This window comes from Mustela putorius, unplaced genomic scaffold (genome assembly GCF_011764305.1).
Source record: "Mustela putorius furo isolate JIRA1106 unplaced genomic scaffold, ASM1176430v1.1 tig00000421_pilon_pilon_pilon, whole genome shotgun sequence".
NCBI classification, from domain to species: Eukaryota; Metazoa; Chordata; class Mammalia; order Carnivora; family Mustelidae; genus Mustela; species Mustela putorius.
The window spans coordinates 17,747,808-17,774,503 of NW_025421375.1; the positions used below are offsets into that span (position 1 = coordinate 17,747,808).

Consider the following 26,696-nt stretch of genomic DNA (forward strand, 5'->3'; position numbering starts at 1 on the left):
TCACTAAGAGAACCGAATGAGGAACTTCAAAGGAACAGCCTACCTCTCAGATATTATCACATCAATTTTTCCACTCATTTGCACTTCTGTCTCCATTGGAAAAAAACCTCTAAATAAGACTAACACAGGTGAGGGCTGATCAGGCAAATATAGACAAAGAAACTTGCCTGAAAAACCTGATCTCTTCTCACATACTTAGATTCCATGAATGAGCTTGGAGAACTTTTATTTCTATTTGGCAACCCTGCTCAGCTTAAAAAATGTGGTTCTTGCGGCAGAGAGAATCACTTACGTTTAGGGAAGCAGAGAGACTGTTTGGGGATTTGATACGCCCCATGTTCACCTGGAGGTTGTTCCATTCTTTCACCTTTTTTATTCTGTCTCTGTATTTGTAATTGTGAAAAATTTTAAACACACCAAAAGCATAGGAAGTACCTTAAAAAAAAAAACAACAAACAAACAAACAAAAAAATCTTTACCTATCTGCTAGGAACATAAGCACTATTTTTTTTTTTAAGATTTTATTTATTTATTTGAAGAGACATAGCGAGAAAGGGAACACAAGCAGGGGGAGTGGGAGAGGGAGAAGCAGGCTTCCCTTGAAGCAAGGAGCCCAAAGTGGGCTCGATCCCAGGACCCCTGAGATCATGACCTGAGCCGAAGGCGTACGTTTAACGACTGAGCCACCCAGGTGCCCCAACACTGTATTATTTTTGCTTCAGTTTCTAAAATAAATAAATAGAACATTGCAGATGCAGTTGGAGTTCCAACTGAAAAGTAGTCCAAGTTGATCTCTTCATCTCTCCCTGGAAGCAACTGCTAACACTGTTCAAACAGAATCTTTCTCTCTCACCATGTTCTTACATTGTAACTACTTAGTATACATCCAGGAGCATATTGTTCTATATTATGGGTTTACCAAATCGAAGTGAATGGTAACATACAATGCGCATTACATTGCTACTTGCTTTCATTCTCAATGATGCTTTTAAATTCTATCCATATTACGACATATTTATCTCATTCATTTTTAACTACACCATTTAAATACACCATTGTATAACTACACAACAATCTGTCTTTCCATACAACTGATAGTTATTGAACTTGTTTGTGATTGTTAACATATGCTTAATTGTAATTATGGTGTATTACAACTACTTTTAGACCCCTCCTTCCCTTATCCCTAAGAGTAACATCTGTATTTTAATCGCAGGTCACTTTTTTTTTTTTTTTTAAGATTTATTTATTTATTTGGGGAAGGGGGTAGAGGGAGAGGGAGAGAGAGAATGCTCAAGCAGACTCCCTGCGAAACACAGAGCCCAATACGGACCTCCATTCCAGGACTCTGAAATCATGACCTGGGCCAAAATCAAGAGCTGGTAGCTTAACTGACTGAGCCTAATTAACCCAGATGCCCCTCCCATGTTGCTTTTAAATTCCCAAATATGTAGTTATTGTTGTTGCTATTGCTGTTTCTTTTAAAATTACAGTCTTAGTTAGTTAGTTAGTTAGTTATTATCTCTACAGTTCCTGCTTGGTTCTTTTATGTAAGCTCTTCCTCTTTTCCTAATGTCCTGGTCTTACTTTATGATGCCTATCCTTTTTTCATCTCTGATGACTCTTTAGTAAAACTTTTTTTTTTTAGTCCATTCTAGATTGCTCATTATTGGAAATTCTTGGGCTATTCATACACCGATTTGTTATCTGCATTGCCTTCCCAGGGTGACTTGTTCCCTCAAGAACCTTGTACTTTCTGACATCTCCAGTGGGGTGGTTTTTTTTCCTCATAAGAGACAACCTCAGAGAGAAGTTCCAAATTCTCCTCCCCTGGGTCTTCAGCATTCTGCCACAGACTTTAGTTTTAGCTCATTGTTCCAGCTCAAATTCCTCTGGGGATCTGATATTTGGGATTTCTCTTCTTCACCTCTGAGGTTGGTTCTATATTCATGTTTCCTGTTGTTGTATATCTCATTAAGCATTTCTGCGTCTGGGAGAATTGGAGGGGTATATCCCCCTCCTCAACTTTCCAGTGAATACTTGCAAATATTTCCTCAGAGCTCTATAAGCTCTACAACCAATTGCTGTGTCCCCAAAACACTCCTTTGCTTTTAAAGTAAAAGGAAGAGAATTTGTGTTGTAACAATTGCAATTTAAGAAATTTCACTTGCCCATTTTACTTGTTTGAGTATTATTTTCCTTATTAATCCAATTCATTTTTCCTTTGAAATCTGAAATCCTTTTCTCTATTTCATTGCTAGGATGAAACACATCAAAAGGTAAACCTCAGGCTTCCAGGAGATGTGTATGGTTTTATTCACAAATTTAACTAACATGAACATTTTATTTGAAAGCAATTAAAGAAGTATTGCTTTCTAACCTTATTTCATCTATAGATGTATTTTTGATATCTTGTTCTTTTGCTAAAATTGTGTCCTTTCGTGAAACCCAAAATAATCTTTGTGAACAGCCTGTAGAAAAACAAATCTTGTGATCAATTTTCAAGGAGAGAGTTGAAGTGAAATATGTAACAAGTAGGAGGTTTGGGACTTTTTACTTGAGAATTATAAGGGATGGATATAACATATTCTACAATATAAGACCAAAAAAGAGCACGATCCTTCTAACCCTCGTAGGTATGATTTCTTGATAATTGCCCTTAAAGTTGGGCAAGAGGACAAACATACTGAGTGGTTTTTGTTTTTTTTCCCTAACATTAAATAGCATTTAGGAAACTACCTTATTTCAATCCAAGGACAGATAATATTAGCTATTTATCAGTTTTGACTTAGATTTCAAAACCATAGGATTAGGACATCTGTTTTAGATTAAAGTAAAATTTAAGCTTCCATATTAAGTTGGCATCTATTATACATTTGTTCTGAAGCTGGAAAAAAACTCTCTTTTTTGGACCCTCTTGCAAAATTAATAAAATAGAATTGGGAAAGAACACTCATCTGAAGGGATCCAATTGCCTCACTGAGGAAGCAGAAATTCAGGGGACATTAATTAAGTGACAGAGCTCAGATTTGGACATAATTTTATCAAATTCCAAACTCTGTGTTATTTCCACTTTACTGTTTTTCCCACATTACAGATTTTCATAGTCTGGCATGCATTAATGAAAAGGTCCCTGTCCTAGAAGTCAAGAGATTTAGGTTCAAGCTTGGACACTGCCATTCCCATTTTTCCTGTTTCGAATGTCTTAATGAGAAATAATATGGAAGCCTTGCTAGTTGTCAGCTGGGAGCTAACCTGTTACAGCTAGCCTGTGGTCGTCTCCTGTCGAATGTAAACAATGTCACAGAGCACCAAGTTCAGCAGAGGTCACCCTGGGAATATGACAGGGTGAGAAAAACACAAGATCATTTTGTAATCATGTCCGATCCTAGACAAAAATAAGAACAATATGCAAACCACAGAAATGTCCAGACATCCCCCTCTCCCAGCTATCACAAATGCCAGATGTATAAATCAGGACAGCTGTTATCACCACTCTGTACCCCTACACCCGAGGTATAAACTATTGACCTCCAATAAAGAATAGCTCCCACCCCCTGATAGTACCCACCTACAGCAAACTCCTGCCTCCTTGACCCCTTTGTCCCTCATATAACCAAAAGCCAAACCCTACCACAAATTTCCAACACCTTCTTAACTTATGTTCACACTCGCCCATGGGGTCCCCTTATTGCACCAAGTAATAAACACAACTTCCCATGACTTCATGTGTCCCTGACGGTTATTTGATGGCTCAGCATCAATAATAATACATCACATATTTCCCTGGAATTTTACATGTTTCTCATTTGCACGAAGGGGAAACTGGACTGACAGCATCAGTCTCATACTCCAAGAGACCTTCCAGTGCTGTAGTCTAAAAGTTTACTATTTCTGTTCCTTTCTTCTGGTTTTGTAAGATACTCACACAAATTATTTTTATTTCTACTTTCTAGATTATTTCTACTTTCTACAAAAGAATATTTCCACTTTCTATGAAAGAAAATTTACAATAATTAGCACAAGCACTGAGCTAGAAGACAATTCTCCAATGGTCTCAGAATGAGGATGAGTGGAGGAGGAAACTGTTAAATAATCCATACAACTTTGAGTGTGGAAGTACCAGGTTCACACTGTAAATAATCCTGATTACACATCTTTTCCTGCCCCTCAGGTTTTAACCATTTTATAGAAATCGAAACCTGGAAGTACATTTTTTTGGCATGACAGTTTAGAAATTAAGTGTGGTTAAAAGAACTGAGTGAGTAAGATTCAGTTATGTAGCTGTAATGATGAAGTCAGTAAATCAGATGCAATTTAATGATATTTCTGATATAGTATATGTAAGTTATGCATCATAATAATCATGTGGTTTAGAAACCTTTTTCTACCTTTGGTTGAGATCTGGCTGAATGAATCTGTCAAATGACAATGTAAAACAATTTTGTAACAAGTCTGATGTCCTTTATGCAAGGGAACAGAATCCAAGGACTGGGTGGGAGTTCAGGGCCTCAGCCGCAGCAAAGCCCTCTCCCCGTGGGATTTGGGGTAAGAGCGAGTTTTGTTGAGCATTAGAAGCAGCAACACAGAAACAGGGCATGACTGCCTAGGAGGCCAGGGATTTCCCTTAAAAGGCTATCAGGGCCTATTTCTAGGGTGACGGGAGCTAGCTAAAGCTCAGCGGGAGGACTGGGGTCAGTGTGTGTTGGGTCTCCTGGACAGGTGTTTCCTTTCCAATTAGTGCAGGTTGATCTCAGCTTAGTGTTGTGATGTGGGCCTGGCCCCCGGGGCAGCCTCCACTTTTTTGGGCAGCCTCCACACAAATTAACCTTATCAGATCATTTGGATTTAATAAATTTTGATGACTCTCTCTGTCACTGGGAGAAACTGGTTTAGATCTCAACAGAGAAAAGTATGAGAAGAAATGGTACTAGTGGGAAGGTCCACGGAGAATAATCAGAGGGAAACTGACTGACAGACTAAAGAACGTGAACAAGGAGAAAGGAACAACATCGTCAAAAGAAAATACTCGGCAAAGAAGACAACCTGTAGAGAAGCAGATCTTACTAACGATAAAGGGCTATGAATTAGATGGCCTTTCTGAATTGGAGAAGCAAAGATGTGCTTTGGAAAATTGCTAGAGCAGCCACAAGTACATCTTGGTAAGAGGCAATGATAGCATAACTAATGACTTTCCGGGAAGTGTGTATTTCCTCATGTCAAAGAATATTTTAAATGTAAAATTGAATTATTCTGCCAAATGCACTTACTACTGATGGTTTGAAGGGTGACTTCCTTTAATTAATTAAAAAGGTGCATTTTATGGGCAACCGGGAGGGCAGTTTAAGCAGACTTGGATGATAATCCCAGAGCTACCCACTCCTATACAGAGCACTTCCTCTCCCTCATCCTCAATAAAAGAAGTCTTGAGTAGCCTACCTGGCACCCAACACCTACCTCAAGGATTATTCAGGAAGGAATCTCTTACAGAAACCACCTGAGACACCTAAGAGACTACCAACAGGACATATCTCACCATGGAGATTTTCTAACTTCTGTAACTTTATCAATTTAGAGTTCTAGAAATCCTATATATTAGCCTAACTCCCTAAACAGGAACTTGTTAATCCATAGTCACTGTTACACCTTCAACGTTTACTTCTGAATATTTGAAAGTACATAAGTATGAGAATTAGCACCTCTGACATTAGAGTTTTCAAGGTGCTCCACCTGCTGTGATCACCAAAAACACAAAAACAAACCCAAAACTCTGGTAGCTGGAGCAGTAACTGTTTTTCCTGTTTAAGAGACGAGGAAATTGTGACTCAGAGAGGTTCGTTAAGTGCCGAGATGTCTCAACAAGGAGGCTGGACTAGAACTGGCCTGACCCTCTGTTCTTGGCTCAGGTGCTGTCTGTGCCACACTATGTGAGATGCCCACCAGTAGACCAAGGTGAATACAGTGCGAAGATTCCTGGCCTCCTGATCACTCCAGAGTTTCTTTTTCCTATGATATTTATTTGATGTTTCTTAAAATAATAAAAAATGTTATGTATTTCAGATCCAAGTTTAAAGTCCAGACACTTCCAAGTTACTGTTTTTTGAAATGGTCAATGGACTCGATTTGAGGATCGTGGTGATGTAACTGACAAGTCCAGGCCCACGTATTAGATGTAACACTTGGCACACTTATGCATGTGCATTTCCCCAGTGAGGTCAGCTGAAGAACCATGGGAATTCCTATTGATACTAAGTCAGTATTAGCTGTATAACAAAAATTTCAAAATTGTAATGACTTAAAAACAAACATTCATTTGCTTTCTTACAGACCTGAGAGTAGCGTCAGGGAGCTCTGCTTCAGGACACAGGTCAGGGTTCAGGTCAGCTCCACTCATCTTCCATTTCCCTTGGACCAACAGCTACCTGGGATCTGTTCTTCTAGAAACAATGAGAGCATGTAAGAGACAGAAGCAGAACCACAGAATGTCTTCGAAGCCTCTTTGCGAACTGGACACTGTCACAAACCAATGGGATGGGGAAGGACTCCCATACCCCTTGGTCATATGTTCTGCAAAGTCTCACGACAAAAGCTCTGGATGAGTGATGGTAATTCAGGCAGGGAGTGAAGAAATGGGGACATGAATCCAATCTTCCACACTACTTTATGTCTTATTTTGTAAAACAAGTTTGTAGAAATGATGAATATCAGGGCCAAAAAAAGAAGCGGGCCCTTGGGACCATAGACATACTGACTTGAGTCCTGAGGTTCTTCTACTTCAGAAAAATGAGAATCAATTTTTAAGCCTGCAGAACTCACTAGTGGCTGGGTATCGTACATACTATGATTGTGTCGTTTCCTCAATTAGAGTTACTTTGTACTAAAATCTCTACTATAACCTTAAGAAAAATTATACAGTCCAGATAATGGTGAATTTCTAGCAAAACTGATTTGGAGGCACATCTAATGAAACTTAACATTCATATTAAAACAAAATCCTCTATGAAGTCTGAGCCTATGTGCAAACTGCTCTGCTGTCTATTCTAAAACAAAGGGCACACTCAGCACTGGGGGCTCGAAATTCATATCCATCAACTCATTTGCTTCTTGGAACAAATCACCACATCATCTACTCCCACAGGGCCATAACCTAGGAACAGACTGGCCCCCAGATCCACACACATATGCAAGGGAATTCAAACAAAAAAATGAAAGAAGGAGAGTCCTTGAATCCTCACTTCTTCCAATTAAATTGAAAATTTTCTGCTGCTTAAAAAATAAATCACTACAAGAATCTAAAAATTGATAACTGATTTTTTAATTTCTAAATAATGAAGTGCGGGAACTTGATGTCTTGTATACTTCAGGATATTGATGCGAAAAATCATCCTTCCACATTGGGTACCAGAACTACTATAAATAGACAGGATGAGCCCACATCCTCTGAACTCCTATCATCCATGCCCATGTGTCTTGTATTAATCCTGCCTCTGAGAAGAAAACTTCTGTTACACTAGCATCATTGAGATATCATGCTGCCACATACAGTGTCTAACATTTGTTCCCCGGGAGTTATTCCTAGAGCCATAGCCCTGGTACAGACCTCAATATCTACAGTCTGCATTAATGCAGTAGTTTCCCTCCTTCCTTTCCTCCTTCTCCGCCTCCTCTTCCTTCTCCAACCCCTCCTCCTCCTGCTCCACCACCTCCCTTCTCCTCCTCTGAGTCAGTCCTCCCACTGCCAGCTACTGCTCGGCCAATGGGTCCATGAGAGACTTTGCAGCAATGCTCACCCTTCGGCGGCGGTGGAGGGGAGGGGGTACCACAGTGTAACCTGCGCTGCATCATAGTTTGCCCAGTAGCACAGTGACTCCAGGGCACTGGGCTGTGGTAAAAGAGCCTGTACAGCTTTCTTTCCCACATGCACTTCTTGTTCTTAGAATCACGATCATGCTTTCAGATACCTCAGTTCCAGACATTACCACGGATAATGGCTATGGGTGAAGCACTTAATCCAGAATTAGATCTGCACACAAGGGCAAAATATTTAAAAAGCCAAAAATAATCCCCCAAGTTTTCACAGGCAGCTCACACAAGGCACAAATGGGAGGCAGATTAGAGGACGGCAGGTAAGAGTCCGTGCTTCCAAATCCACTGACTTGGGTTCAAGCTCTGGCCCTGCCACCTTCTCCCTGTGTGCTACTCGGGGAGTCGCTAGAGCTCTTGGTCACCTATAAAATGAGGTATTGTTAGTTTGTATACGAGACCTTTCATCAGATTTGAGAGAGATCATTCCCCAAAAGTGCTTTTAAGCACTTTTTTGTGCTTAAAATGTATGCCATCGCATGGCACATAAATGCCGACAAAGGCTATTACTATGTTGTTGCTGTTGTATGCAAATTACCCACAGACCAATATTGATCAAATTCTCTTGTCTTTTCCTTCCAGAAGCAGACACATTGGGTTCAGAGTGGGTAAAAACAGTGCCTGGAACGCAGATCTCTGCCCACCATACAGCAGGTGGTCAGCAAATGATTGTGTAACAGGGACTCTTTCCTTCCGATGCAGTCATTTCTCAATTCTCCATACCCAAGAAGAGGGAGAGAGATGTTAACAATCCAAAATGTTTTGGTAATCTAAAAATATTGCATATTTGGCTTATAGAAGAGTATTTCAAACAGTTCACAAAACTCGAGTCAGAGTGTTTCTTTCACTCAACCGACAGGTATTAACTAAGACTATGCCCTAGACCAGGCACTGTGTTGACCGTGTCTTCAATACAGGAGGGAAGAAGACCACTAATCTCTGCCCTTACAGAGCTTAAATTCTGCTGGTGGCAAGTAGATCACTTCATGGCTTTTATGGGTCCTAGGCACTTTTGTGTGCCTCTTCCTCCATAAAAACAGATTAAGATTACATTTTATGGCTATGTTCACATAAAGATAGATTATTAACATTATATATCAAAGCATTTCTTTGACCTCGAAATCCATTTCTTGTCTTTTAATTTGAAAAGAACTTAAAATATTGTTGTGGATCTCGAAGAGTATTTTTGGCCCTAAGTACTACACCTGATGGAGAAGGTAGTGACAGGGACGAGTGGACCTGGGAATAAACCATTCCAAGTGGGTTTCGGATTGGTTTTGTTTGTTTGTCTGCTTGTTTTTGCTGAACAATTTGAAAGTAAGTGGCAGACACTAGGACATTTGACTTTGAAATACTTCAGCAGATTTCATCTACATAAGGACATTTTCCTATGTATCCACATCAATGTCATATCTCAGAAAATTAACATTAATTCATGAAACTACAGTCTTTTAGCCTATATTACAGTTTCTCAGTTCCACATCATATAATTTTTGTACTTTATAGTGATACTTCCTTCTATCTTCAACCAAAATTATATGACCAAATTAATCCATTCACATTATTTGCCACATGTACCTTTGGATGATATTTGTGTCAAAATTTACTCTCTCATTTTTAATGCTTAAAATGTTTCCTGGGGCGCCTGGGTGGCTCAGTGGGTTAAGCCTCTGCCTTCAGCTCAGGTCATGATCCCAGGGTCCTGGAACTGAGCCCCGCATCGGGCTCTCTGTTTGGCGGGGAGCCTGCTTCCCCCCCCCCACCCCCGCCTTCTGTTCTGCCTACTTGTGATCTCTCTCTCTCTCTCTCTCTCTCTGTGTCAAATAAATAAATAAGAAATATTTTAAAATAAAAATTAAAAAAATAAAATGTTTCTTTTGCTGAACTGCTAGTGATGCATTAATGAGACATAAAGTTCTCTATCCTATGTTCTTTCACTGTCATCCTTTGGTAATTTTTTTCTTTCTCCCAAAAAATCCTTAACCCATACTCATCTTCCAGAGTGTTTTCATTCATCCAAATGCCTAGGCTGAAATATTAGAAAAGAGAGCTGTCATATTCCATTTGTTGGATGTCATTTTATAAAGTGCATATGACAGTTGCGGAAGTTAGCAGGCAGATCTAATCATACATCTTATCTCTACCACACTGTCTTATCTACAGTGTATCCTTCAAAAATAGACAGGACATAAACTCAGAGCAAAACATCCATATAATGTGTGATGATCTCACAACCTGGTGAAGGCAAGTTAGGGGAATAGCTAAAGTTATCAGGAAAGAGACACAGGCTTAAAATATCAATCCTACACATCTACTTCACCCCTCTAAGCCACAGTTCCAGCTGAAAATAAATACTGCTATATGATTAGATGAGATAATCAGTATAAAGCACTCAACATATAAACTCTACACAATGTCTCCCTCTCCCTTCCCTAAAGCTTCCTTAAGTGTTCCACCAAGAGACCATCTTTAAGGTCTAATTCCCTCAAGGATAATTCCCACAAAGAGAGCTATGCCTCCCCTAAACCTTCATTCCTTCCACAAAGAGACCAGCCTTGGAGTCTCACTGACAAGTAAAAAAAATACAGGTAACAAGAGATAATTACAGAGACAGATACTTGTTTTATTTGAAATATGTGAAACAAAACACTCAACATTTTCAGTAATGAAAAACATTTACTCAAGATTCCATTTGCTAACGCAGGCATCTAATACTTCAATCATCCAGAACAATGAAGAAGGAGAGTTACAGTATGTAAATAAATGTCTTATCCTGACTAGTTCCATCTAATGTATATAATACAGCAACATCTAAAAATACATGCTTCTGCTTCTGAGAAGAAGCAGTTCTCCTGCCATGTACAATGAAAAACTCTGGATATCATATATACAACAAACTCAAGAAGACTCCAAAAGGTAAAGAGAAGAAAGACCAATTAGGCACAACAGAATTTGAGGGAGAACATAGTGGTGAGCTCCCTGGGTTTTCTTTTTGCCTTCAATATCCCAAACTGAAGAAGCTGGCAAACCAGAAACATCCCCAAGTATAGTGAAATTTTTGTTAATTAAAAAAATAAGTAAGCCTGGTCTCTCAGCCGAAGTAACAGGTCAGGAGCAAGACTAAGACTTTCAGATAATAACCACTCCATCACAGCCAAATACCAGGGGGAAGAAAATTGATGGCCCACCCCCAGTCACAGAAGCAAAGACTAGGTGGAGAGTTCATAATTCCACCCTTGGGAGCTGTATCGAGGGACCACAACACCCCACCAGGGGAGTGTTACAGAAGGCCAAGCAGGCAGCTGGGACTTTCACCCTTCCCGCCAACTAATGAGGCAACTGCCTCCACCATCATCCTTAACCATGAATTTCAACATCTGACACTCAATCACAGTAACCTACCATATTAACAGACTACAGAAGAAAAAAAAAAAACACTTATATCAGTGATGGAGAAAAGAAGTAATAAAATTCAATACCCATTAATGATGTTTAAAAAGAAAGAAAAAACTTTCAGGAAAGTAGGAACAGCGGGGTAGCTCCTCAACTTGAAAAAGAGCATCTTCAAGAAAACTTGCAGCTAACGTTATACTTCACAGTGAATGACAGAATGTTTTCCTCCTAAGATTGAGAACGCATCAAGGATGTCTGCTCTTACCACTTTTAACATTGTGCTGGAAGTTCTAACCAGTGCACCAAGGCAAGAAAAAGAAGTAAAAGGCATGCAGATCAGAAATAAATAAATAAAAGTGTTTACAGATGACAGGATTATCTACATAGGACATGTAAAGGAATCCATGAGGAAAAAAAAAAAAAAAGCACAGACAAGTAAATGAGTTCAGCAAGGTTACAAAATATAAGAAAAACACAAAAATCAGGTATATGTCTATTTACCAGCAGTGAGTATGTAAACACCAAAATTAAAAGTTCAATATCATCACCAATTGCTCAAAAAATGAAATACCTATATGTAAATCTCACAAACACATGATATAGATGTTAAAAATTATATAACACTAATGAAAGAAAGATCTAAATAAATGAAGAGAGAGGCAACCAGCTGACTCAGTCTGTGAAGCATGCAATTCTTGATCTTGGAGTTGTGGGTTCAAGCCCCATATTAGGTGTAGATATTACTTTAAAATAAAAATCTTAGATAGACAGACAGACAGACAGACAAACAGACTGTATTCATGGATTGGAAGACTAAGCATAGCAAAGATGTCCACTCTCCACAAATCAACATATAGTTATAATTCCTACCAAATTTCTACCAAAATCTCAGCAATATCTCTAAGAGACATAGACAAAATTATTCTAAAATTTATATAAAGACAAAGGAACTAGAAGATTAACACAATTTTGAAAAAGAAAAAGTGTGAAGAATCTGTTTACAGAATTTCAAGATTTATTATTTAGCTCCAGTAATGAAGACTGTGATATTACCAGAAGAATAAACACGCAGACCAATCAAACAAAACAGAGAACCCAGAAATAGATTCATATAAATATGCCCAACCGATTTTTGACAAAGGCATGACAGCAACTCATTGGACTAAAGACTGATTTTTCAATAAATGGTACTCAAGCAATAAACATTGGTCAGCAAAAACAAGAAGAAGAAACATACAAAAATCAACTCAAAATGGATCACAGACTTAGATGCAAACTGTAAAACTTATAAAATATTCAGAAAAAAAAAAAAAGGAGAAAATCTTTGGAAGGTAGGTCTAGGCAACGAGTGCTCAGACGTAACTCCGAAAATACAATCCATAAAAGGAAACTTGATAAATTGGGTTTCACCAACATTAAAAAAACTTTGGTTCCATGAAAGACCCTATGAAGAGAATGAAAAGACAAGTGACAAACTGGGAGGAAATTTATCTGACAAAGGACAAATATATTATGAACTCTCCAATTTCAACAGGAAAACAGTCCAATTTAGAAAACGGACAAAAGATGTAAACAGACATAGAAGACATGCAGATGGCAGATCAGCCCATGAAAAGATGTTCCTTTATCATTAGCCATTAGGGAGATGAAACTAAAACCATGATGAATTTTCACTACCTATCTACCATAATAGTGAAAATGAAAAAAATAGTGACAATATTAAATATAAGTGAGGAAGTAGGAAAGCTGAATCACTCCAGCATTGCTAGTATGCACGTAAAATTGTAAAGCCTCTCTGCAAAACAGTTTGGCAGTTATTTAAAAAACATTGTTTATGTTTTATTTTAAAAAAAAAATCTAAATTTTCAAATGCAGCAGCAACAGCACTCTTCTCCCGGGGAAAGGAAGACTAATGCTCACACCCACAAAACAGGTACACGAATGCTGACCACAGCTTTGTTTGTACCAGCAAGTACTGGAAACAACCCAGACGTCCTTTAAGGGGTGAGTGGTAAAACAAACTGGCTTCTCCAGATCACGGAATACTATACAAAAAAAAAAAAAAAAAGAAGAAGCAACTATTGATAAATACAACAAACTGAATGAATCACAGAGAACTGTGTTGAGCTGGGGAGGCGCAGAACCCCCAAACATGGCATACTGTGTGATTCCATTTATGTAACAGTCTCAACAAGCCAAAATCATAGCAATGGAGAACAGCTTAGTGGTTGCCAGAAGTTAAGGAAGGAGCTGCTGTGGAAGGGAAATATGTATGGCTAAAAGGGGGCAAAGTGGGGGATACCTTGTGATAATCATGGAAATGTTCTGTATCTTGACTGTATTCAATGTCCATAGCCTGGTTAAGATACTGTCCTATAGTTTTGGGGGAAGGGTTTACGAGCTCTCTCTATATTACATCTTACGAATGCATGGCAATCTACAACTATCTCGAATTAAGAAGTTTCAATCCACATGCACACTACATGCATAGTTTGCCAAGAAGCCATGCCTCTCTATCCTGATAACTCAGATGCTCATTTAGACTGTGACCTGAGCAGGGGCTCTGGAGTTTGCACCCAGGCTGCGATGCCAAAATTCATAAGCTTTCTAGATGACAAACATTGCTTTAAACTAATGCTTCTGGAAATACAGTGAGTCTTGATTAAAGCTCATTAAAAAGTACTTTTCAGATGATCTGACTATGTGGGTGGCTGTTCTGATTTGATGCCATGCTTTGCTATGAGCTCCTGAACCAAATCAGTTTCTTAATAGTTTATTCCTGCATCAGCTACCATCCTAGCCCCAACCAATGGCTGTCAACCAGAGCTGAACATGAGAATTACCCAAAGAGTAACTAATTCAGTCAGTTAGGGCTGGAAGTCCAGCCTCATTCAGAAGCTCACCAGGAGATCCACATGCAACCAGAGTTGAGAACCATGGGTCCAAAACATCAGCAAAAACCCGCCTTCACATTTGGAAGAAAAGGATTTTTTAAAATTACAGCCAATATTCATTGCTGAGAAGAGAATAAAATAATTTCCAAACTTCTGAAGGGCAATTTGACATCTCTTTGGAAAAATTCCCTTCCAGGGAGACACCAATGACCTGGAGTGAGCCAGAGGGAGGACTCAGACATTGTTCTCCAGGCCTCACCAGTCTCGTGGAGGTACTAAGTTAGAAGCCTGACCCTCAGGCAGCAGGTTTGGAATTAGGAATGGGCCTCTTTCAGGGAAAGACAGAGATGAGCATTTTGGTCGGCTTCTTCTACACTGAGCCCCAGGGAGATAGCCACAGTGAGTCCTGTCCTCCTGAGCCCATTAAGAGCTGTTTCTTTGTTAGTTATACTCTTGCGATCTCAAGGACACCAAGCCCCACTGGCTTTCTGAGTTGGGTATTTGGGGGACTCACTCTTAGGTGGAAGTCTTAAAAGTTGGGATATTGGGTCCAACCTCTTCACTCTTAGTGAATAGTTTCCCTATTGTATGTCACAGTGCTAGGGGTGGGGTTTACAGTGAATGCATATCTCAGCCTTTCCTATTCTTTTCAGCATGGTGTTTTTGGTTTGGGGTTTTTTGTTTGTTTTGTTTTGTTTGTTTTGTTTTGTTTTTTTACCCCATTTGTACTTATTGCTCAGTTATTTTCTGGGTTTCTGCTAGAAGGAATTGTTTCATGTATAGCCACTGATTCAGTGTGCCAGTTGGGGGAGGGGTGAGCTCAGGAGCCTCCCGTGTTGCTATCTTGGATTAGATGTCTCCCCTTTGCATTTCTTAAAATTAGTAGTGTGGATCTCTGCCTAAAGAGGGTGGTCTTTAGCCAGCTCTCAGAATCTTTCTTTATTAATTCTTAGAGCTGAATGTGAATCTATAATTATCTCAAAAAATTTTCAATTAAAAAAATGCATGGCTAATAAAAGTTCATTCATCAAAATTGATCACCCTAACAGAATCATATACACCAACTATATGATGAAATGTATGCTACAGCTCTTACCTAGTTCACTTCACCTAAACTTATTCTGCAGTGTATTTTATATTTGAGCCATTCATTTATGTGAAACTTTATCTCTCCAGCTATTAATTTCTGGTGCTTTTCCTTCCTGAGTCTGACTAGGGTTTTGTTGTTGTTGTCGTCTATTGCCAGTGGCACTTGCATCTCTGTTACTATCTCTGTTACTATTTCATCACAAAAGAATTTAAAAATTTGCAATAAAATATTTCCCAACAAGGAAAAAAGTGACTATAACTTATTAGGAATAGACATGAAAATTCTTGCCCAGGATATACAGTCATTCATTTTAACAGTGCCAACCAAGCACTAGCCGAGGAACTGAAGATACAGTAGTAAATTAAAGCCCCTGCCTTCATGGAGGTCACAGTCAAACAAGTTAGAAAGATAAAGAGATAAATCAGGATGTAATATAATACTATGTAATACTACTAAATACCATAAAGCATACTGCATCCGAGTAATTACTGATAGAGAATGATGACAACACTAATACAGATTGGGTGGTGGTCCTATACAGCTAGTCGGAAGCGATGATATAGGAGCAGAGATCTGTATATTACATCGGAGACAACATACAGTATGTAGCTCATAAGCACCAAGACAAAACCAATGCTGGCTCTTCTGAGACCCATGCTTATTCTTGATTCCCAGAAAAATTAATAGAGAAATGAAAGCACAGCCAAACTTCTTTATCTTTCAACCCAAAGGCTATGGCGTTTGGTTACAAAACGAAAAGGCACCAAACACTTAATACCCTATTCTTTCATTCTCCTTTCTTTTGATATTTTTTAAAACCTTGTCTAGTTCTAAAAGGAAAAAAAAAAAAACCAAACACCATTTTAATGAACACTGCAATTAAGAGATTCAGCCCTTGGAAACGAACACCCTTTGAGCTTCTGTGATGTTGACCTTTTCCTGATTTGAGGTCAATAAAGTTATGGTGGTTGTGTCTCCCAGGGAAAATCCCTGCATGTAAAATCATTTGACTCACTCTGACTTCCCCAAATCCTCCTCAGAAGCTCAATCTGGAGATCAGAGCCAGCTACTCCTTTTCAATTAACTCTCTTTCAGACTTGATCACTGTCCTTGTCTTCATTTATGTCAAATAGTGCTCCCTGTGGAGACAGGCAGCTGGTTATTCTGAGCTCACTCAGATAACCCTTATTAAAATAACCACCTCCCTTGCGCAAATCCATCTATCACCTTCACCTTGACAGGCCCCTGTCAGCCTCGTGCCATTTCTGGATAGGTCCCCACTCCACCCACCTGGAAAACACTGCACCAGTAGCTTGAGGTTGTTGTTTGCAAGGTGCAGACTGCATGGGGAGATTCTGACCCATTTGCTTCTTTGAAGGTTTCATTCAATTCAGGAAATGTTAATTGAACAAATATTATAGCTTCTGGAAAAATAGGAATGAGATCCTAGAATCCTATCTTAAGTGAGAATAAAGGCTTTGCCTCCAAGGCTTCCTTGGAGACAATAGGGAATGCCCTGGGTCTGTTTGTTATCTACTCCAATAAATGCCAGATGGATATTTTTGTGAGACAAATACCATAGCAAGCGACATGGGGGAGGGAGATAAGAGTTTATGAGACCTAATAAACTCCAGGTTTGGCATGGACATCTATGTAGGAAGACAGGAATTTATACTTTCTGTTCAATATTTAAGATTCTGAGAAACAAACTGAGGGTTTTGGAGAGGAGGGGGGCCGGGGAGTTGGGTGAGTCTGGTGGTGGGTGTTACGGAGGGCACGTATTGCATGGAGCACTGGGTGTGGTGCATAAACAATGAATGCTGGAACACTGAAAAGAAATAAAATAAAATGAAATGAAAAAAAAAATCATCTAAAATGAAAGAAGAGGACCCAGTCACAGCAGCTCCAGAAACCTTCCTCAGCCATTCCTATCCGCTTCTTCCTTGACGGGATACTCCCTAAGCTTCTGCTGGAATGTGTATAAACCACTCTTGACTTTAGAAGTGACCTGTCTTGGCCTCTAAATTCAAAGTCACACTAGGATTGAAGAGTGAATGGGGCCAAGCAAAAAGCTCCCTGATGTAATTTGTGTGAAGATTACTCCTGAGAGCTCTGTTGGTTTCTATAAATGTAAGGCCTGACTAGATGTGGCAAGATAGTGGGCCTGTCGTGGGCAACAAGGAGCTAGTGAACCAGGAAAAATGACAGTTTCTTATTTTCCTTTTGTTACTCATAGAAATAAATAGGGACTCTTCTCATATATGTAGACTTCGACAGCATAATGAGTCCTAAGGGTGGATGGGTAGATCCCATGGTACAGACTCATGCACCTTTGCAAAGTCCCTGTAGGGCCCCAGCCCTGGGGTTGTAGGGTCCCCCAATAATGGGTCCGTGATTAAAGGAGCAAGACTGATACAAAGCGAAGGTCAAGCAAAGCTTTATTTCGCGCCAAGCATCGAGAATCAAACCGACTGGTCAGGGCCATCTCTTATAAAGAGGCGACCTCTCCCTGCCTTACAGACTAGCTTTTAAGGGCAAAGGCCATGTGGTTGGGCCTGGCCACACACAGGTGACCAATGAGACTGTAACACAGAGAAAGCTTCACAGTCCTCCTAAGTCACACATAAGTGACCAGCTGAATTACAATTCACCCCATAGTAACTATTTGAACTAGCCTACCACCTTGGTCAGAACTGGCGCCCAAAGGGCACCCAAAGGGCAGGGCCCATACTCCTTGGTAGCTAGGGAGACAGTATGCGCACTTTACTGATTGGATGTCTCCATCTGACCTGACCCACCTTTGTATTTGGGCTTTGTTACCTGGGACTGGTTTCCCAGACTTGCTTTTAAGTAAGTTCCCCTGGGGGTGCAGGGTCAATTTAAGTTTTACTGCATAAACAACAAAATGGCTGTCCAACCGGGGTGGGGCCATTCTGGCTGAATAGGCCTTTATAGGGTCACATACAGCTTCACCCCCTAAGCAGACAGAGAATTAAAATCAAGGACTATGAGTAAGAGACAAATAATAAGAAATGTTAAAAAAAAAAGGGGGGGGGGAACAAAAGCAAAAAAAGGGGGGGGGGAATATTGTGCTACTAGATGATTCTCCGATTCTCTAAGAGCTTATAAACCAAAACCCTGAGAGACAGCATCCTCCCAGGGAATTCTGGATAAGGAAGGTTGTTGCTAGAGCTGTCACTGCTGCTACCATGACTATAATCACCAGCCAGCATGTTGGGGGCATTTAAGACTTAGGAAGAGCTGCAGATTCCCTGATGTAAAAAGGGAAATATCTACAAGTTTGGATTTAATAAGGGAGTCACGCCAACTGCTACAACCTTGCCATGCTGGGGAATGTCGCCCTACAGAATCCTACTTCAGGAACTTGGAAAGACTATGAAATTTGGTTACCAAGTCAGTAGAAATTCCAGCATTTGCTCATTTCCTAAATAAGGTTCCTTCCCAAGCAACTGCGACTAAAGAGTCTGTAGACAGAGTTCCCAGGCTGTGGTAGCGGTGGTGTCTGCTTGATTTTCTCCAATCCATCATCCATAACCTCACCTCCTATGGAATCGCTCTGTTGCTTAAATGTACTTTTGTCATCTTGCTTTGATAATCACTCAATGGTTTCCACTGCAATAAACAGCAAGTTCAACATCTCCAATGTGGCTTATGAAGCCTAAATAATTTCTCTTTCCAGCTTCTTCTCTCATCATTGTCAATATTGACAGGAGGTTTCCTGTGCATGAGTGGCACATTTTCCCATGAATGAGCTGTGTTTTCTCACCTCGGATTATTCCTTCTGCCTGGTCCCCCCACCCTTTCACTAAATTAACTCTTTTCCATTCTTCAAATTGCAATTTAGATTTTACCTTCTCTGGAACACCTTCCCTAGCCCTTACATTACACTGCAAATCTCTCCAATGTGCTCCCACAGAATCTCATCCTATTCCATAAATGGTACCTACCACACTGTGTTATTGTTACTAGTTATCCATACTCCCTCACCAATCTGTAAATTTCTTGTGGGAAGATAGGCACCTTGTTTATCTTGACATTCACTGATCAAAATAGGATCTCTTGAATGAAAGAACGTATGAAAACACCATTGTCACCAGGAGGCAAGAGATCTGCACTCAAGTCAAAACCTCGCTATTTAACTTTGATTGTAAGGAAACCACAAACTTCCCGGAGAGAATACAGAAGTAGAAATGTGATCCTGTCTGCATAAACCAGGTGGTTGAATGGGACAATGCCCTTACGGTCCTGTCAATACAATCAATAGCTTCATATGCAAGATTGCAATGTACACTGGGTTGTTCTAAAATACATCCAAGACAAGAATCCCTGGGTCGTCAGAAGAAGAGGAAATATGAACAGTTTCTATAAATGCCCAGATTCAAAAACAAAAAACAAAAAACTCTCTGTTCTATCACAGGAAGGAGGGAATTAACTGAAAGGTCCAGTACAGAAACATGAATACTTGGCCAGATTATGCCCTAGTTCAGCTCTCTAAAATTCAAGTGTCATTAAAAGCTAGCCTTAATTAGGCAGGACTCTAACCTATATTGATTGGAATTTATTTATTAATTTTCAGCATTGCTTCCAGTATTCATTCTAGCTGTTAATTGGGCCCCTTTCCTTAAGTGAAAAATGTTCATATGTGCAGAATTTGAGCATTTCCCAGCACTGACTTCCATTTCGCCCCCATCATGTTCAGGCAAGGGCAGGATCCTCTCTGCTCTAGCAGAGCCCTGACTGTGTTCTAGCCGGCATGCAAATGCAGACTGTGATCCATCATGTTTTATTTAATAGAGTCGCTGAGAGAAAGGAAAAAGGAAATTGTTGTGAATTAAATGTCCTTGTCGTTTCAGGCAAGGAGATAAAAGTTCTGATTGATTGCTGAGATGGCTGAAAATGGAAGTATTAACGCAAAACAATGATTTTGTTATGTTTCTATTCTCTGGAGTGTTGCAAATGGCAAAGAACATTTTATTCTGGAAACAGATTAAGAGATACTTTCTCCCTTGCCAGAACACACATATTTGGTGAAATCAGGAAGCAGAAGGTGAAGAACCAGGGAACAGGGCCAGGGGATCTCCATCCCAATCCTGGCCCTGCTATGTTCCCTTGGTGGCCTTGGACAAGTCTTTTATTGCCCTAACCTCAAATTTCTTAGCTCTGATGATCTGACGAGGTATGAGATCTAACATCTCTTCACTGCCTCTACTGTCATACAACTCTTTCTCCTTCTAAATCAATCCAACCAATAGGTCTGAATTGGCTGTCCTCCACTGTCACTGACCTGTGCTGCCCACTAGAAACTTAACTAGAATTATCAGCAGATTCCTCTAACTTCTGTCATTTCTTTCCAACAATATATAAAGAAGCAATTCTACTAAGACTCTGATTGCAACAAAAGAAAATATAAAGTGTTAAATGATCCCATTCAATGGACTAAACTTGACAATTTACCCAGTTGACCTAAGCACAATGCCACACACAATGAACTACATCTAATAAGCAGAACGTTGTTGGTGTTAGCTTCTACCTCCCTTCTCACTTAAAAAATGGGGGAAATTCTTAGTTGAGCCAGATAATGAAAATATCTCTGTCATGATCTGGTCTAGATCCTGCTTTTTTTTCTCCCCTTCCTGAATCTGCAACTTTCCTGGATTCTATGAATCTCTGAGTTTATACTGTTCCATTTGCCATAGTTGCAGACAGAGGCATTGACCCTTTGATGCTTCCAGGCATTTAAAGTCCTCAAAGAAAATTCCCAGTACTTAGCTACAAATAAATGGTCAAGGTTCAGAGTTTAAGTTGAATGTCTTTATCTACTACACTTCTTTCTCTTCCTCAGAGAGACTACTTAATATTCAGATAGGAACATTGCTGAAGACTAACAGAGGTTTGATTTTCCCTTCTGCAGAGCACCCAAGATGGGTGCCTCAGAAATGGCTCCCAGTCATCTCCCTCTGTAGTTCCTGCTCTGAGGGTGTGTGTGTGTGTGTGTGTGTGTGTGTGTGTGTGTGTGACAGACAGAGACAGAGACAGAGATCCAAAGAGACAAAGAGACCAAGATGTGGGGCACCTGGGTGGCTCAGCGGGTTAAGCCTCTGCCTTCAGCTCAGGTCATGATCCCAGGGTCCTGGGATCGAGCCCCACATTGGGCTCTCTGCTCAGCAGGGAGCCTACTTCCCCCCCCTCTCTGCCTGCTGCTCTGCCTACTTGTGATCTCTGTCAAATAAATAAATAAAATCTTTTTTTAAAAAAAGAGACCGAGATGTAAGCATAGAGAAAGATGTTAAGAAACAATTATTAGATTCTGTAGCTCAAAACAGAGTATGTATGATCTCAGACTGTGTGACATTATCTACTGCACCAGAACTCAACTTCAATATGACCCCAAATTTTTAAATAGAAATTAGGTATTGGTCTTCAAACAAAAACCAGACCCCTTTCAGAACTCACTCCAACAAAGACAGGAGCTTTTAAAGTGTTTGTGAAATGTTCTTTTAGTTTCCATGGGCTTAGGTTCTTTTTTGTTAAATATGATTCTTAAAACACTAGCACAGTTAGCAAAGATCTTTCTGTCCAGATGACAAGATACACAGACTCGACTATGGCTTTTGCTCAGAACAATGACTTCATAGTTTATATGATGTAATATCCAAACTTAACACCAGGCCCCCAGCGAGCCCTGGTTTTCTCCACTGCTTCGATGGTTTTACTTTACTCAAAAGTTGTTTCTGAAGTCGAATTTCCGAATGATGAAATCTGGTGTTATGGGTGAAACTGATGAAGTTGGATCTTTCCACTTGGTGACATGACTTTCAGATACTAAGCAATCCGATCATTCTCTCAGACCACCAGGGCAGAGCCGCACACACGGTGTGACTAATTCCCTCGCAGAGTAAATTAACAAATGTAACTCAAATGAACTTAACTTCTTAGAATATAGAGTTAATGAGCCTGAAACGTGTGAGATTAGTTTAGGCAAGTGAGCTCGGGCAGGCTCCAAAGCAACACACTGCATCCCAAACATGAGGGAATCTAGGTCGTTCGTCAGGAGGAGGAGCGGGAGCGAGAGAATCAGCGGGTCAGTACACGCCCCTCATCCTTGGAGGGAAGGCAGCTAAAAACAGACAGGCCGAGTTTCAAAAGATAGCACAGCTAGATGCTTTATGCAAATGGGAAAGCATTTCCAGATGTACTGAGTCTGGAGGACGCCTATGGGTTTACATTAGTAAATTTCTATTTGTATCTAATTATAGTCTTCACGTGAGACTCTTCTGTAGTTAGCCTTCAATACTCTCACCGTTTCATAATTCAGTCTGAAAGGACATGGTTACGTCCTATTATTTTTAAAATATTTAAAAGGGGAAATAAAGGGCGCCTGGGTGGCTCAGTTGGTTGGGCAACTGCCTTCTGCTCAGGTCACGGTCCCGGAGTCCCGGGATCGAGTCCCACATCGGGCTCCCAGCTCCATGGGGAGTCTGCTTCTCCCTCTGACCTTCTCGCCTCTCATGCTCTCTCTCACTGTCTTCTCTCAAATAAATAAATAAAAAAAAAAAAAAAAAAAAAAAAAAAAAAGGGGAAATAAAGATAAAAACATAATTCTGAAGAAAATGTAATCCTACTTAAATCCTCAGAATAAACTTCTAATTCTTGGGCCAGTCTCTCAGATCAGACTACCTGCTGAAAGACAACTGACTTTCATGATCCTGAAGCCAGACGTTACTGCTTTGACTTGGGTGAATCATGTAACCTTTGTGCTTCAGTTCTTTGCACTGAACACTTGAAATAAAAATAGTACCGACTTTATAGAGTCAGTTTTACTGTGTGCCTGGTACTTGATGCATTTATTTTTATTGTTTCAAAATACGTGTATTCTCCAAATGGAATGAAGTTGGATTTCTTCTTTATGCCATACGGAAAAATAATGATGATGATTAAAGGATTTAAATAATAATGAAGACAAAAAAAAAAAATCCCTCACAAAGTATACAAAGTTTCAGTTATAGAAGACTATAGAAATCTACAGCACAGCATAGGGCCTGAAGTTAACAATTTAATTGCTGTAGGGTGCCTGGGTGCCTCAGTGAGTTAAGTGTCCAACTCTTCATCTCAGCTCAGGTCTTGATTTGGGGATCGTTAAGTTCAAGCCCTGTGCTGGCTCCCTATTGGGTGTGGAGCCTAAAAAAAAAAAATTGCTACCAGGGTAGATCTTACATTGTGCTCTTATGATCAAAAAAATTAATAAAAATAATAAATAAAGGGTATGAGGAAACTTCTGGAGGGGATTTATATGTTGCGGCATAGACTGTGGTCAACATTTCACATCTGCATACTTATCTCCAAACTCATTGTGTTTTATACATTAAATATGTACAGTTTCCTGTGTGTCATTACACCTCAATAAAGTGGCTTAAGAAATAAAGGAAGAAATCACAGAAAAATATAGTTTGCAATCTTGAGGTGAAAATGTTTATCTAAGCCAGACAACAAAGGTAGGAATCACAGCAGAAAAAAATGAACAGGTTTATATTTACAAAGATTAAAATTTGCCATAAGGAAAAACAAATGACAATTCTCTTTTTAAATATTTGACAAGATACAAAAAGGTAGGTACTTTACCTGTATGTAATATATACATATATATACACACACATATACATATATATATATACACAAATATATATACATATATATATATATATATATTTTTTTTTTTTACAGAAACTAAGAAAAAAGAGTTTCCAATGTAGAAAAAAATATAGGCAGAGTACATGAACCGGTTACTCACAAAAGAAGTAATACACGTTTCTTTTTTAAATGCTCACCTCACTCATAATCAAAGTCATGAAAATTAAAACAGCACTGAGATTAGTACTAACTGCTGTCAATGGAGAAATGTGAATCTGCTCTGCACAATGGGAAACTGGATTTAAGAACAAGGATATGAAACAGAAAGTACGGAGAATGGGATCACAGGGGAGAAAGAAAAGGAATCAGGGAGAAAAGTCTGGTACACTTACACCGCAGGTAGCCTAGACGGCCTTTGGATTCTAGCATGAAATGAACCTGGGTCTGACTCTTTTCTCTGATGATCACTGTTACATAGTCTTGGCAAGTTCCTGGCTTTCCTGACTTAGCTTCTTCATCTATAATGTAAACTACAGTGATGAGACTGAGCAAAAACAATACACTTGTTTGGTCAACGCCATCCCACCTGCACCTAGCTTCCGGGTTCAGAAAAACCATTTTTACTGACTAATGCAATTTTCCCCGCTGCTGCTGGTCAGGAAGGAACTATCCAGTCCCAGAAGCGCAGACCAGGCCTCCTTCATCCTCATGCCCCATCGATAAAACTGTCCACAAGACAGAAACAGACTCCTTCTGAGGTTAAAAGCAAAACGGACATGAGGAGATTTTCAGGTGTTAGTCTGAGCTGTCTGCTCCAGCTCACGGGAACAATCGCTTCTTGACCAGTGAGGGAAGCAGACGCAGTCAATTCTGCTAATCACTTTTTACCTAGGGAGCACAGTATGGATTATATCCACCTTTGGTCTCTGGTTATTTTATGTAGTTTGCTTTGGGATGGGGGCTTTGTGTTTGATTTTTCTTTTTTTTAATTTGATCATCTTTTCTGTATCTTCTTTACATTTATGAAGAGTAAAGGAACAGTCCGTCCTGCTGTGATAGCCTGCAGAAAAACTCTTCACTCTTCCAGAGATGGAAAGAACATCGTGACACTAGGTAAATCATAAATGGGTTCCTCAAGACAAATGAAATGTTTCATGGGAATAAGAGGCAAAAAATATCATAGGAAAGAGAGAAGGAGGGAGGGGAGAAAGCAAGAGAGAAAGGGAGGAAGAAAAGAGAGAAAAAGAACCCAAAAGAGAAAGAGCCCCTGGAGTTGCCAGAGGGCAGGGGTTTCTCCGTCAAAGACTGCCACCTGGTGGCAGTCTCATAACCTGCTCTTGGCCTCCTCTGGTCCTGGAAGGCGGCCAGAGCCATCAGAAGCCGCTGACCTGCAAGGCTTCAAAGCTAAATGAAAAGCAGATGAATAAATGTCGGTGCATCAGTAGATACTAAATCTTGACAACACAGAGGCCTTATTTAATTTGATCCCTGTGCATCAGAGACTTTAAACGGCCATTAGTCAGGCACGCTGCCACTCTCTCCTCCGTTGTAGAAGGCTGGTGCTGTTTATGGGGCATAAACCAACTATATTTCATGTAAGCAAGTAAAAGGAAACAAAATCTCTTATGATAAAATAAAGAATAAATATAAACACTATTGCTTTATCCGGCATAATCCTTCCTGGACCTCTTTCCACCCATTTTAGATAGGTTTCTCAAAAAAAAAAAAAGATAAGTATTTGAAATATTTGAATAAATGAAAGGACTGCTAACATCTTTTCAATGATCAAAGTGGCTTGACTAGAGGTTAATTCTATCTAGTAAAGAGACAATAATGTTGCAAGAAAGAAAAAAAATAGGTTCGTACTTAATGTTTTCTCTCTGTTCTAGCAAACAGAAGGGAAATCAGATGTATAAAGAATTTATCCTTTACTCCGTGCTTCCACACTACTCTGCTGACTTAAACAAGGATTACTATACTATATGACAAAAACCTACTTAAGTTCCAAAAGCAACTTTGTATTTCTAAGCCTTTGTATTACCTTTTTATGTGGTAGGGAAATAAAAGCAAATAAGATTTGGCTTTTATTTTTTACTCCTGCCCAGAAAAAAAAATCTTAGCAGCTCTCATAGTCTCTTTAATCACAGTTTCTACCTCTAGGCTCCAAATTCAATTCTCATTTACAGATTTCTAAGGCTTGCATAATTTTTAAGGCACAACACTATATATTTCTGTCCTGTGAGTTGAATACTCTGAATTCAGCTGTTTTTTGGCACACAGATTTAATGACCATCCAGATTCTTGCAAAGAGAACAGGTAAACAGATCCAGGAGGATACTTTCTCTGTTATGCTAACGTTATGGAAAAGTTCACGGAATAAAATTAGAACATATGACCTACTAAAATAAAAAGCAAAAGCTAATGTAAGATATTCATTTCAGTACCCAATCTAAAAATCTTGACAAGAAACAAATAAAATCTTCAGTGTGTATATGGTCTTTATCATTCATTTCAATGATTCGCTTACATTTTTACAAAAAAGGCAAAATTTATTGAGCAGATAATAAAGAATTTCTGAGAATCAGAAAAATAACCAAGAGAGTAAAATTTCACGGTACCCAATGGTATGGAGTTTCAAAGAAGAATGTAAATGCAACTAAGAAGTTCAGTAAAAGAGCTTTGACAAATGCCCATTAGGTACGGCAATGAAGGAGTTACTGGACCTTCAGGAGGGGAGTCTCAGTAGAGTGGGGAGGGCCGAAGCCAGGACACAGTGCATCGGAGAAGAAGCTGGAATAGTAGAAGTA

General features: G+C 39.6%; 1 long non-coding RNA gene across 1 annotated transcript in view; it reads right to left on the bottom strand.

Moving 5' to 3' along the window:
* Window positions 1–6,334: 6,334 nt before the first annotated feature.
* Window positions 6,335–26,696, bottom strand: part of LOC106007113 — a 114,719-nt gene continuing 94,357 nt past the window's right edge. Inside the window, exon 3 of the long non-coding RNA XR_006606669.1 lies at window positions 6,335–6,437. This is a non-coding gene — a long non-coding RNA (uncharacterized LOC106007113). The remainder of the gene's footprint in view (window positions 6,438–26,696) is intronic.